Here is a 12593-nt window from a genome sequence, read left to right on the forward strand (position 1 = left end):
CACATACACAGCCAATACATGTAGGAATCTTGAAAAATTTCAGACGCCTACAGTTTTTCTCTTAAATATTAATGTTTGTGGCATGTTATGGTATGTGAAACAGTTAATAAAGCAGCCAGGCCAAACTGTGCAGCGTACACAATTATGTAGAAGATGATTCAATATTATACGGCAAACAAATTATTCATTTAATGAAACATTTAATCAACGAATCATATTGAACCTTGAGTAAGGAAAAATGAGGACAACCGTACCAACAGTTTCAATTTAAAGGGGTTAGCCAAATTGTTGGGAGTAATGTTGGTACAATGCTTTATGATCACTCCTTTGGTCCTAACATCTTGGAATGGAATAAAGATATTTACATCTTGTCCTGGTTAATTGGGCAAGATTAAAGCGCCTTTACTCGCTTTTTATACTGAAACATAAAACATAAGATGTCTAACGCAGTTAGAGATATCATCTATGGTCACAAGCGATACAGGATCGTGAATACAGAAATTTCCCTAACCTCTAGAAATACTGTTTTACAATGATGTAAAACTGCCGACAGGAGTGTAAAATGTAAACAAAGACAGTTTTAATGTCTACCAATCAACTCGAATAAAGACACAAAATCCTTCGCATAAAGACTAGGCTTCTTCATCCCTAGTCTACCCGCTGCCAGTGTTACTCCAATCGAGCACGAGCCTGTCGACAGCATTGAAATCGAGAAAAATTTCTTGGAATCCTTCTCGAATGAGAGCATTGACATTTCTCATGCTCGACCGGAGTGTCACAGACAGACAAATGGCAAATAAAAGGATGAGACGTCGAGCGCCAATGCAGGGTACTCAGCTTTGATACAAAACTGCTAAACCTAGAATTTAGATCCCGAATTCAATTAGACTTCTTTAAACTACGAATGCTATTATCACGGAGGTGGTTTAGACGCGTAACCCGTGCCACCGATGAGCTGTATTGATTGTACGCGAAGAAACGGTTATACTCCTGTTTAGGGAAAAACATATTTCTAAAAATTTATAAAAATGAAGAAGGCAGCCGGATACGTCCTCACTATCGCGTATCATACGGGAGGTTAAAACCTCTATAATCGAAATAAAACAGTATGCTCAGCGTACAATAGAACAAACCTTTCCTACGAACAAAAATACTGGAACGATACAGGGGTGTCTTTAATTTTTTTTACATACTACACATTCACTTGCGCTTACCTGTGCCGACTACTGTATGGCACTCAAGAAGAAAAACATATTTTAAAGCAGTTATTCTTTTATGTTCTGTTGATTCATATACCTTGAACCTTGCAGAAAGTTTGAAGTTCAGAATGAATTACCAAACACATGTTTGCAGAATTAACAACATTGAAAAGTCACACAGAAAAAAAATATAAAGCTAAAGATTTTTCAAGATTTTAAATAATATTGATAATTTCATGGATGAATGAATTAACGATTCCCTATAGCGTATTGGGTAACATTGTAACAAAAAATTACTATTTTTCTAATTTTTTGACTCATTTCTTTCAAAATGCATCGCATTGAATTTTTATAGACCAAATTAAGGGGTTATATACAAAGTTGGAACTAAAAAAATCGAAAAAAAATTAATAATTTATTGCATGTATTAAATTAAGCTATGTTAATTGGCAACTCGTATTCGACAGTTTACATGACGCCACCCGCGTTACTGGTTGGCGAGAGGTAATATGTGTTCTTTTTTATGGAGAATGCAATTTACGCACTAACCCAGTACACGTGCTATTAGTAGATGCCAAGCTACCACACGGTAGCTAAGTCCCAACATACTACGCTATGACCCTCGCATCTATGCATGAGGCAGTCCGGGACAATTATGTGTATGTACTATTGATTTAATAATGGTGTTAGTATACCATCACCATATGAGTGCCATCGTTGAAAGATTGTCTCTACTCCCCGTAGATTTCTACTCGCTTGAGCCAATATTTTTTGACAAATTTATTTGGGTTGGTTTATTGATGATTATTATGAAAAATAAATCGCACAGACGCGACACACTTATTGTTGAATGTGCTACTCATAACCGTTTAAAAAATAAAATAATTCGGACAGTTTGCGAATCTGAAGAGAAGAAATGTTATACATGATTAAAAAATACAATATTTGGGCATCAGAAAATATGACGAATTCTAGCGATTCAAAGATAACATTTAGTACGGTTATATGTGTCATCCATTCATATAACGAAGTAAAGTTAAATACTATAAAAAGAGACTGGATGTTGTGTGTAGACGGAAACAGCGTCAAGAAATGGTTAGGTGTGATCTGTTCAAAGCCCGAACTCGACCCGAATCCGATGATTCCAAATTCGAAAAACACGAACCCAACTCGAACCCGAAAGTTTAAAATTCAAAAACCCAGATAGGACCCGAACTCGAGAAATTCACATTTGAAAACCCGGAACCCGATTCGATTCCGAAAAGTTTAAATTTGCAGAATCCGAACCCGATCCGAAATCCGTCGGGTTCGGGTCAGGTCCGGGTTTCGGGTCAAAAACTCGAACCCGACCATCTCTAGTTTCAAGATATTCAATCCCAAACTTTCCATAAGATAGCACAACAGCGACAATTTTCCATTGCAAAAACACATCCCGATGGATTGCGCTAAAATCTTTTTTAATTGAAGTATTAAAAGTTTTTAGCCTGCTTGGTTTCAAAAATTTATCGATTGACTAATGACTACATCAGCATTGAAATCGTCAAGAGATATTGATTCATCGTGATTTTTTTCCGATCCGAAAAGTCTCATTTTGGTTTATTTTTAATGCATTGTTTATAACAACATGAAAAGAAAAGGTCTACTGGACATCTTTCTCATTCCGAAAAAACACATGTTCTTTTAGCAATTAACAACGCACTGTCGAGAACAAAAATGTCCCACCATTTGTAACTAAATTATTTCATGCCGACCGTCTTTGAGCTCGCATTTTGAAAAATATACTGCAGACGTAAACAGCTTGCATTGCCGCGAACCCGCATGGCCCCATGTATTTCACCGCCAACTTACCCTACCCGCTTTTAAAAAAAGTATTTTAATACCAACTTTAGTTTGTGGGAATGGGTAATATCTATACGGATATTAAAAGCTCATGCACTATCGAAAATATAATAATTCGTAGAATAGATTAACAATCACCATAAACAACGCAAAATGTTTAAAATACAAAAAATGCTTGGTATGTAAATCAATACGATTGTGATTCTATATTTCTGAAATCGAACATTGAAAATAAACTTAAAATTAATGCACCTATTTATAGCATTTGATATTATACACGGTATCTCTGCTAGAAAATATTTTAACAAAAAATCAGTATCGCTAAACTTCTCACTAATCGAAAGCTTAGATGCTCCTCTTTCACCTGAGCATAACTTTGAAATGTTCTGTCGGGGGATCTAGAACATTTTTTTAAACATTTGGACGAGTATTTTTTAGGTAATTTTTTTTAATTTGTAGCTCAAAACAGATATCTCCCTTTTAGTAGGTTTAATCAGTGAGCACACACTGTCAGAGGAACGGATTTGTAAGGTTAATGAAAACTTTCGAAGACACTATTTCATCAGTTTCGATTTGATAATTAGATTTCTTGAAATTCGCAAAACAAACCTTCAATTTATTTTTCTTCGAAATATATTTTTGCTCGGGGTTCCTATGTAACTGATGTTATATTCAAAATTCTATCATTGTTCTATGGATTCTTCGAACAATTTTATTTAAATTAGATTTGTTTTCGTTTTTAGTTTCATTGAAAATTACGAGTTTAATCACGATCGAAAGATTCGCCCTTTAGAAACACATCACATCAAATCAGTGGAAATGAATCCCAAGCAAAAAAACTAATAATATAAAATATAAACAAAATAGTATTGTTTCGCGGATTTGAAGAATTTCTAAAAAGTAATGATAACAGATTTATAACCCTAAGTTAGCCCAAAAACTTATCTGTCTTTTCACAACTCGGTAGATGCGAAAAATTGCAACGTTTTTTATATAGTAGTATTTTCAAGGCAAAATATAATAATATTTTAGTGCATTGATCGCAAATCCAAAGAGAAAGTATTCCAAATTTCAACCAATTTCGGAAGGTTAATTCACAATGATAGATTTATCTCACTTACCATTGAAATAGGAAGCAGATACTAGGCCAATGTTCTTATAACATATGTACTAACAAAAACTGTAATCATTCAAGTCGTCATACATAAAAATGACACTCGATCAAAGGGATGTTCGTTTGTGAAAAAAGTTCTCTAAATTTAAATATCAAACAAAAGGTACGTAAACATAACTATGTAATTGAATTCAACGAATACAATACAAATACATCATGAACTGAAAATTTATTTTCTGATACCAATTATTCAAAAAGGTTAAAAAATGTTAGTTTTTTAGATCGACGTATAAGTGAATAAAACTATCCATATTATATGTACATAGGTATTTAATTTGCTAAAATAAAAAAGTTCTGGACCCTTAGGAAGAACAATTAACAACTTGTCTCTTTTAATAGAAAAGCAAATTTCCGGATAGTGAGTACATCAGTGATATTGATTTGTTTGTGGTAATATTGTTCTACCAGAAACAAAAAATATACCGGGTGAAAATATTATTAAAATTTAAAATGTGAATTAACGCGAAATTGGCCAAAATGTCAGTCATTAGTGTCTTCAGAGGTATTTATTAACGTAACAAGTCCCTCCTTATAATACTGAATGTCTAAAGATTGATCCCTCTAAAAGTGAAATATCTTCTGAGAGCTATTCATGGAAACGCAGTCTTCAAAAATAATCATCAAAGCGTTAAAAAATTATTGTTCTAGACCCCCCGACAAAACATTTCAAATTTAGTCTCAGGTGAAAGAGGAGTATTTAAGCTTTCGATTAGAGAGTACTTCAGCTATACTGATTTTTTTGCATAAATATTGCTCTACCAGAGACACCGTGTATACTTTTATTAACGTATGCGAAATAAAATTTGGACTAAATCCGAAAGGCATTTTTTGTAGAAATATTTTGATATTTATTAAATATTCTCTCTATATGGAAATATTTGTCAGCTTATTAACTTATTGTAGAAAAAAATTGAGCTCATTCGAGAAACTTTACGACAGTTTGCAGGAACTTTTTGCAAAGCAGTCGAAAAAGTTGATGTTGGCATTTTCTAGATTTCTTTCTCCATTTTGATTATCAGATGTTTGATAGTTTTAGGTCGAAAATTATTAGCATATATCCGCTTCAAATTAGCCCAGAAATCCTCAATTGGACACAGTTGTGGTAATTTGGAGGGTTACAGCTTTTTGTTCAAAAGGTATGCCATAATCATTCATTCCTTCAATTTTTTTGCCATAATAGCTAGATGCTAGATTATGCGTTCGCTGCCATTTTGTTTTGACATTGAAATTTACATGATGTTTCAATCAATTCGTGTAGACTTATGAAACGATTAAATTCTGCATTTATTTACATGCTCGAAAAAAGTTCAAGGAAATAAATTTTATAACGAAAAATATTTGTGTGTGTGTGTGGTTTGAGTATAATAATAGGACCAGGGATTTTATAATGTATTCATGATTCAATCGGATTTCAAAATGGGACAACTCTGTTAAGTTTATACTACGCTCAATAAACGAAGTAGAACAAATCAGATCTCTTGAAACAATATTTTAAAGTGTCTTCGAAGAACCGTTGAATACTACAGAGCAAGGTTTATTTTGCAAATTTGTTTTATTGTAAATACAAATAAAATTTCTTGGACGTCACTATGAAAAAATCCATTAGAATCTTAGGAAGTATTGGATGAGAACACTGAGAATTATTTCTTTAGAATCCTAAAAAAGATTCCATCGTAATCTATACCTGCATAGTAAAATTTGACTTTAGTTGGCACCCCGACTAGTGAGATAAATAGGGGTTCATCTACCCTAGTTACTGCACAAACTTATGGCATATTCGTTTTTGACAGTGCACTACACCGGTGTAGTCGGTGCTACACTCATTCAAACTTGGGTGTAATCAGTCTATCTCTTTCTTTGCACTACACCGGTGTAGCACCAAGAAAAAACGAAAACGCCATTAGTTTGCGTTCAACGGCAGCGGTAGTTAAGAGTAATACACATTAGCGAAGGGTGGTGCTTAGTACTATGCCAGCCACGGTCTTCATTTGAATAAATCGCTACGAAATGAACCGGTTTCCATAACTGATTTAGGTTTCCGTAGACAGTCTGAACGGGCGAACACGAAAAAATGTACCATGGGGATTTAAACTTTTGGGTTTCTCCCCATCGCGTGTTCACGAATTATTACGCTGCTAATGTTTCAACGCTCCTTTAAAACGAAGCGCTGTTAAAGTAATTTTCCCATTTTTAGTTTTTCATAAGCTCAGTAATCATTAACATGATGATAGTGTCGCTGATGATGATGATTATGATTTTGGTTTCTAGGAAAATTGCACGAAACGAGGTGAATAAATGAGTATTTTTATCATGCTGTTCATATTTAGCTGGTCGCCTGGTGGAACTGAAGTTGATTAAACTAAGATTATCCGGGCTGGCCATCATAGTAGAGAAATTCAAGATGCACAAAATTGTACAGAATTGATCAAATCACAAATGTAACTTGCTGTCCTTTTGCTATTTTTTTCGCACATTCAGTATACGTAAATGTATTTCTTTACTTAGCGCTCATCAAAGAATTACGTTCGAAAATCCAAGTGTGTTCTCTCTGATTACCCTAGCCTAGGTAATCTTCCAAACCAATTTCATTATCAGTTGCAATCTTGAAATACAATATAAACACATACATAGACTGTGTTCATCTGAGTACCAACCTTGTTTCTATAGACAAGGAAAAATGGAGAACATCGAAAAATAAAATCAATCAATATTTTATTACATTACATCACCTATGGTTTTTGCTTGGCTCGCTGCTGCTGTTGTCCTTCGGAGAAATATTCGTCAGGTTGGATGTTACGTACTTCTGAGTTCTTTTCATTTGCAATACGCTGCTAAGGTTCGTTCCCGGTAGAAAAGCTTTTGGCTTATTTTGCTTGCTGTCCTATTTTTTGTATTAGTGCTCTTTTCAGTTTATTATCTATGGATTTCGAAGAACTTTGCATTCTAGTTTTGCACAAATTTCCTTATTTCCAGTAGCCTTGATGGTTTTGATTTTATTGGTTAGTCGTCTAAATCAAAATCATTGGCAGAAAATAGAGACTTTGACAAGCAATATTTGAATTTTAATAACAGAACTTCTCATTGTAATTACGGATTCATTCGGACTCTTGTCTGAATATACACAATAAAAAAACCAGATCGACATATTGGATTTTATATTCAGCAGAAGGATGGCAAAAGCAAGCCAATAGAATACAATTCAATAAAAGCATTGATACTTGTGTGTTGGAACGGGAACAAAATACTTGAAAGTGTCCTCGGAGAATTAAGGCCTGAGTATTTCGGTGTACCTTTAATAAAATCTTGATTAAGAATTTATTTCCGCATACTGAATGTGGTATCTAAAGTGATCTGCTGATTTGCTCAAAGAGGTATACATCGAGTCTGCCCCTTCCGTCTTATGATTCCTCGAGTAGCGAGGAATAGCTGTTTGCACTGCTGAAGCAGGATGCGTTCTTTCATCCAGCTTGTTGCAGGGTAAAATTACTGGTCTGGTCACGTATCGATATTAGGTTCGTTACTATGTTTCAGATTTTTTATTGTCCACCAGTTTGCTGACTTTTCTTTTTCGAGACATTATTTTGTAGTTTTTCATTTTCGGCAACAATTTTATTCCCCATGTGCTTTAGTGTCTACATATATGAGAAGTATTTTTAGTGTTTATGACTGACGCAACAATAACTAAAATGCTACGCACAACAACTAGAACATTTTGATCTACAAATTGTCCTTGTGTAGACGTCAATCGACTATGTGGTCTAAATGTTCGCAACGGTTTTCTGCAATCGACAATCTTGCTAGCAATGAGTATACTCTTATTGGCCAGTGGAGCTATTCAATATTTTGCTGGGGGCTGGAAGGAGTTCGTGGCATATTTACCAAACGGAATTCTGTTTGTCGATTGAACGGACGGAAATGCGAAGGAACCCTTCGTCCGTTCAGTTTGCTGGAAAAAGAAGCACAATCCAGAGAGCGCAAGTTTTCCTTTATGTTTTTATTAATGTCCTATATAAATATTATATTTTTAATTAATTATAACCGCACATGTGTGGGTCCGGCAAAGGCTCCGGCCAAAAGATGCTGTACGTATGTGCGTGCGCTGGCGCTTTCGTCTTATTTCAACTTCATATTTCGGAAATATAAATTCTTTTTCACCACAGGCTGCTGATAATGTTTATTCTTGCCGTTTTCTTGGATCCCACTTCCATTACCGTGGCTCTCGTGTTCGGCGACAATGACGGGTCGGCTAGTGTGAGGTACGGCCCTCTCACGAACGTTGGCTGTGTGTTTGTTCGCACATCATCTCCAATATTCTTTTCCAAGCCACTGGAACCGCCAGAAACTACGAAGGGGATGTGAATTTCTTTTCTTTCTCATGCATCCTTTTCTAGCTGGCGTCCGAGGAATAGCGTGATTATCGCCTTTGGTCCCGAATACCATGTTCCGTAACGCTTTTCATGATAACAGATAAATATGTGAACGATTTTGATAGTAAATTTTTACGGGCAAAAATTGGGATAAAAATATGAAACCGATAAACAGAATCTTACAATACATATTGGAAAAAAGCTGTTTGTAATACGTTAAGTGTATTTGCACAATAAGATGGTAAAACAGAACAAAGTCTTGGTACTAGACTACTAGATTCCATTAAGGGTTGTGATACCAGTAATACCGGTACCGAAAATTCTGAGAATATTGACACATTTTTGGTACTGAAGTACCGGCACTGAATAGAAATAAGTACCGGTATTTCCGGTACTATGCAATGCTTTTCAAAAAGAATATTTTTAATCTAGAGCTAATACTTCACGAGAATCAAACTGGTATCGTCACTAGAAACCTATCCGGTATTAACGGGAGTCAAATGATATACTCATCAGTAGAAAGACACAGTATAAGTAAACACAGATCTCGACAGTAAAGCTCTAGACCAACATGAGAAAAGGGCGGAAGTCCAAATGAGAGTCTCTCTTTGTTTACTCTCTTTTCCGTCAATAACTCGGTCGCTTCTACGTTTGCTCCTCAACTCTTAGCATAATATGCTAGACGACATCAGAGTCTTTCAATCTTTATTAAAACAATGTTGGAAAGTTTTATGTTGACGCCATAATTATCGAAAGAGAAAGTAAACACAGAGAGACTCTTATTTGGACTTCCGCCCATTTCACATGTTGGTCTAGAGTTATTCGTCTTCGGTTATCTAATTGATGGTGGGACGCCGCCGGTGGTTGAGTGGTTATCGTCACTCATTCTAGTTGGTCTGGGTTCAATCCCAGCCGAGGTCGTGTATATTTTTCTGAGGTGAAAAAATCTGTGATCACGTCTTTCTTCGGAAGGGAAGTAAAGCCGTTTGTTCCCGGTCCATGAGTTGATGGATCGATATCTAGACCTCTCTAGCGTCTATCATGAAGAAGTAGAATCCGCATTCTTCTTTTCGCACATTTTCACCCTGCTGAAATCTTTCGAACAGTGTTGCTATTTTTATTAATGAAAATAGAGTCTTGCTAATTTATTTTATGCCGGCAATATTTTGTATCTTGAATCCACTATATTGATGAAGGGCACCGTTTTTCCATGTCATGGGTGTTTAATAAGGTTTGATGAAGCCATTTTCTGAAAAATTTTAGATTATGGTGTGGTTTCTATCTTATTTTTGTTAAAGTTAATCAACCACGTAAATGGTAAATGCATGATAAATACTTGTTTCACTTTGCCGCACAATTTCTGTTCAATTAAGTCATTTTCACTTTTTCAACGATGAAAATTGTATTTATCAAAAGTAATGACAATCTTTTCCTATAAATATAGTAATACTGCCAAACATCATTTCGCTATCCCTGCAGTAACATTGCTTGCGGTGCAAAAAGTCAGAATCAACCAATCAGGAGCTGGACCATTCTGACATAAAATTGGAACAATAACTATTGTCACGTCTTGTCTTAGTGTTTAAAATACGTGTGCTTAGAGTATGACGTTTAGTATGGTGCCTTGCGCTGGGTTGCATTTTTGTTTTAATTCTGTAAGGGGCCATACACAAATGACGTAGCTTTTTTCGGCGATTTTTGACACCTCCCTCCCCCCTCGTAGCATTTGGTCACAAAATTCTAACCTCCCCCTCGTAAATAACGTAGCATTTACCTGCGCCCTCCCCCTCGTCCCGTGCAAAGCGGCCGGGGGATGAAAAAAAAATTACATATGTTTTTCAATTATTTGAAATACATGTTTGACTATCAACATTTTCATTAAAAAGGCAAATTGCGTTCAAAATAAGCCCATTCAATGACAAAAATAGTGTTAATAATTTTTTTTAAATTTTATATGGCAAAGGGAGCCTGAAGAGAAGTTCTCTCAGTTCACAAACCTGCAGCCGACAATGATTCTAAGAAGCATACGTTCATCTTAATTAAATTACTAAATTTTGTTTGGTTGAATTCGAAGTGAAAATTTAATTCAGCTACCAAACTAAGTCTGCTAGCTGGCAACATTAGCTAACCAATGTAGCAAGTTAAATCCGCATACAAAATATTTTCGTATTTTTGCGAACTTGTAATTCCACTAAACGTAAAATTTACCTCATGAAAAACCGCGTCAAAAGTAACTTGTTTAAATTTAAATTTATTTCTCTTGGGAATGGAGGATCATTAAGTTGTTTTCTCTAAACAATGGGTTTTAAATTTAATGCTACGTCGCACAACTTCTGACCCTACCCTCCCCCTCGTCACACTTCGTCACAAATTTGGTATACCCCCCCTACCCCCCAAAATGCTACGTCATTTATGCATGGCCCCTAAGGGTTGTCCGCATTTTATTCCACATACGTTAATACGAGCATTCATAAGCTTTACATATTGTAAAATCGCATTTCTTAGCCGTTCAGAGCTCGAATTAAAAAAAATGCATGTCCATAGATTCCTTCAAGTCTCGGAATTGCTTCTATGGACGTTCTAGGAACGAAACCAGGATTGTCACTACAAACAAACGTTTTGCCTTTCTCATATAAAGAAAGGCTATGCGATCACTGTAAAAATCGACTTTTTAACCGAGCCCCGGGGGGCCGAGTGTCATACACCATTCGATTCAGTTCGTCGAGATCGGCAAATGTCTGTGTGTGTGTGTATGTATGTGTGTATGTGTGTGTGTCATTTAAACTCACACAATTTTCTCAGAGATGGCTGAGCCGATTTTCGCAAACTTACGTTCATCTGAAAGGTATAACGCTCCCATAAGCTGCTATTGAATTTTTAGTTGATCTGACTTCCGGTTCCGGAGTTACGGGTTGAAGAGTGCGGTCACGCAGCAAATTCCCATATAAACTGGTACCACCATGATGTTCAAATGATGTAAAACATATTAAAATTGATGTAACATTACTCTAGTTTGCGGGTCTGGATCACTAATGATCAATCAAAGCAGCTTTGACCACATTGGCCACCTATGACGGTTCATGACGCCCCCGGGGAACCCGCCAAGTTCCTAAGCTAATATCACACCCATTTCCCAACGAATTCTCTACCGATTTTTACAAACTTGATTTCAAATGAAAGATACAGCAATACCGTTGACTGCTGCTGAATTTCATTCGGTTCTGACTCTTGCTTCTGGAGTTACAGGGGTGTTAGTAAGGATACACTGGAATTTCCCATATAAATCGGTACAATCGTAATACCTCTACAACTAACAACTATTGAAATGGTCACCAAATTGCTTCTAATCGCAGATCTAGATCACTGATTGCCAATCAAACATTCTTTGAATATATTGTCCACTATCGACGATTCCGGAAGTCCGGAATTCCGGGCATATTCCACAATTAAAGTCACATTGGTTCTTCGGTGATGACTGAAACAATTTTCTCAAACCAAGTCTCAAATGGAAGGCAAAATATGCAGTTGAGTATTGCGTCGCCGCACCTCCTCCCCCCGCCTTGCCCTTACACCTCCCTCCTTCATCACTCCCCTCCTCTTGGACCACCCTCACGCCCGCATTTCCTTCATCCACCCCGTATACCGAAATAAGATGAAGGATTTCTGACGCATCCTCCACTCCCACTCTACTAAACCCCCATTCCCTCCACTTTCAAACCCATTCCACCAACATTTCAAAATATAATCACATGAAGATAACATTGAACTCATGCTGATTAAGCTAATTAAATATTATTCTTTTGCCTTTCTCATATAGAAAGGTTATGCTCCAAAAACCGACTTTCTAACCGAGGCCCGGAGGGCCGAGTCTCATATAACATTCGACTCAGTTCGCCGAGATCGCAAAATATCTGTGTATGTATGTATGTATGTGTGTGTATGTATGTGTGTATGCATGTATGTATGCATGTATGTATGTATGTGTGTATGTGCGGATTTGTTAACAAAATGTCC

The 12593-nt window shown here is 36.2% G+C and overlaps 1 protein-coding gene across 2 annotated transcripts in view; it reads left to right on the forward strand.

Moving 5' to 3' along the window:
- Positions 1–12593, forward strand: part of LOC131683537 (uncharacterized) — a 99979-nt gene that overhangs the window by 27905 nt on the left and 59481 nt on the right. The window lies entirely within an intron of this gene.

Source organism: Topomyia yanbarensis, chromosome 2 (genome assembly GCF_030247195.1).
Source record: "Topomyia yanbarensis strain Yona2022 chromosome 2, ASM3024719v1, whole genome shotgun sequence".
Taxonomy (NCBI): domain Eukaryota; kingdom Metazoa; phylum Arthropoda; class Insecta; order Diptera; family Culicidae; genus Topomyia; species Topomyia yanbarensis.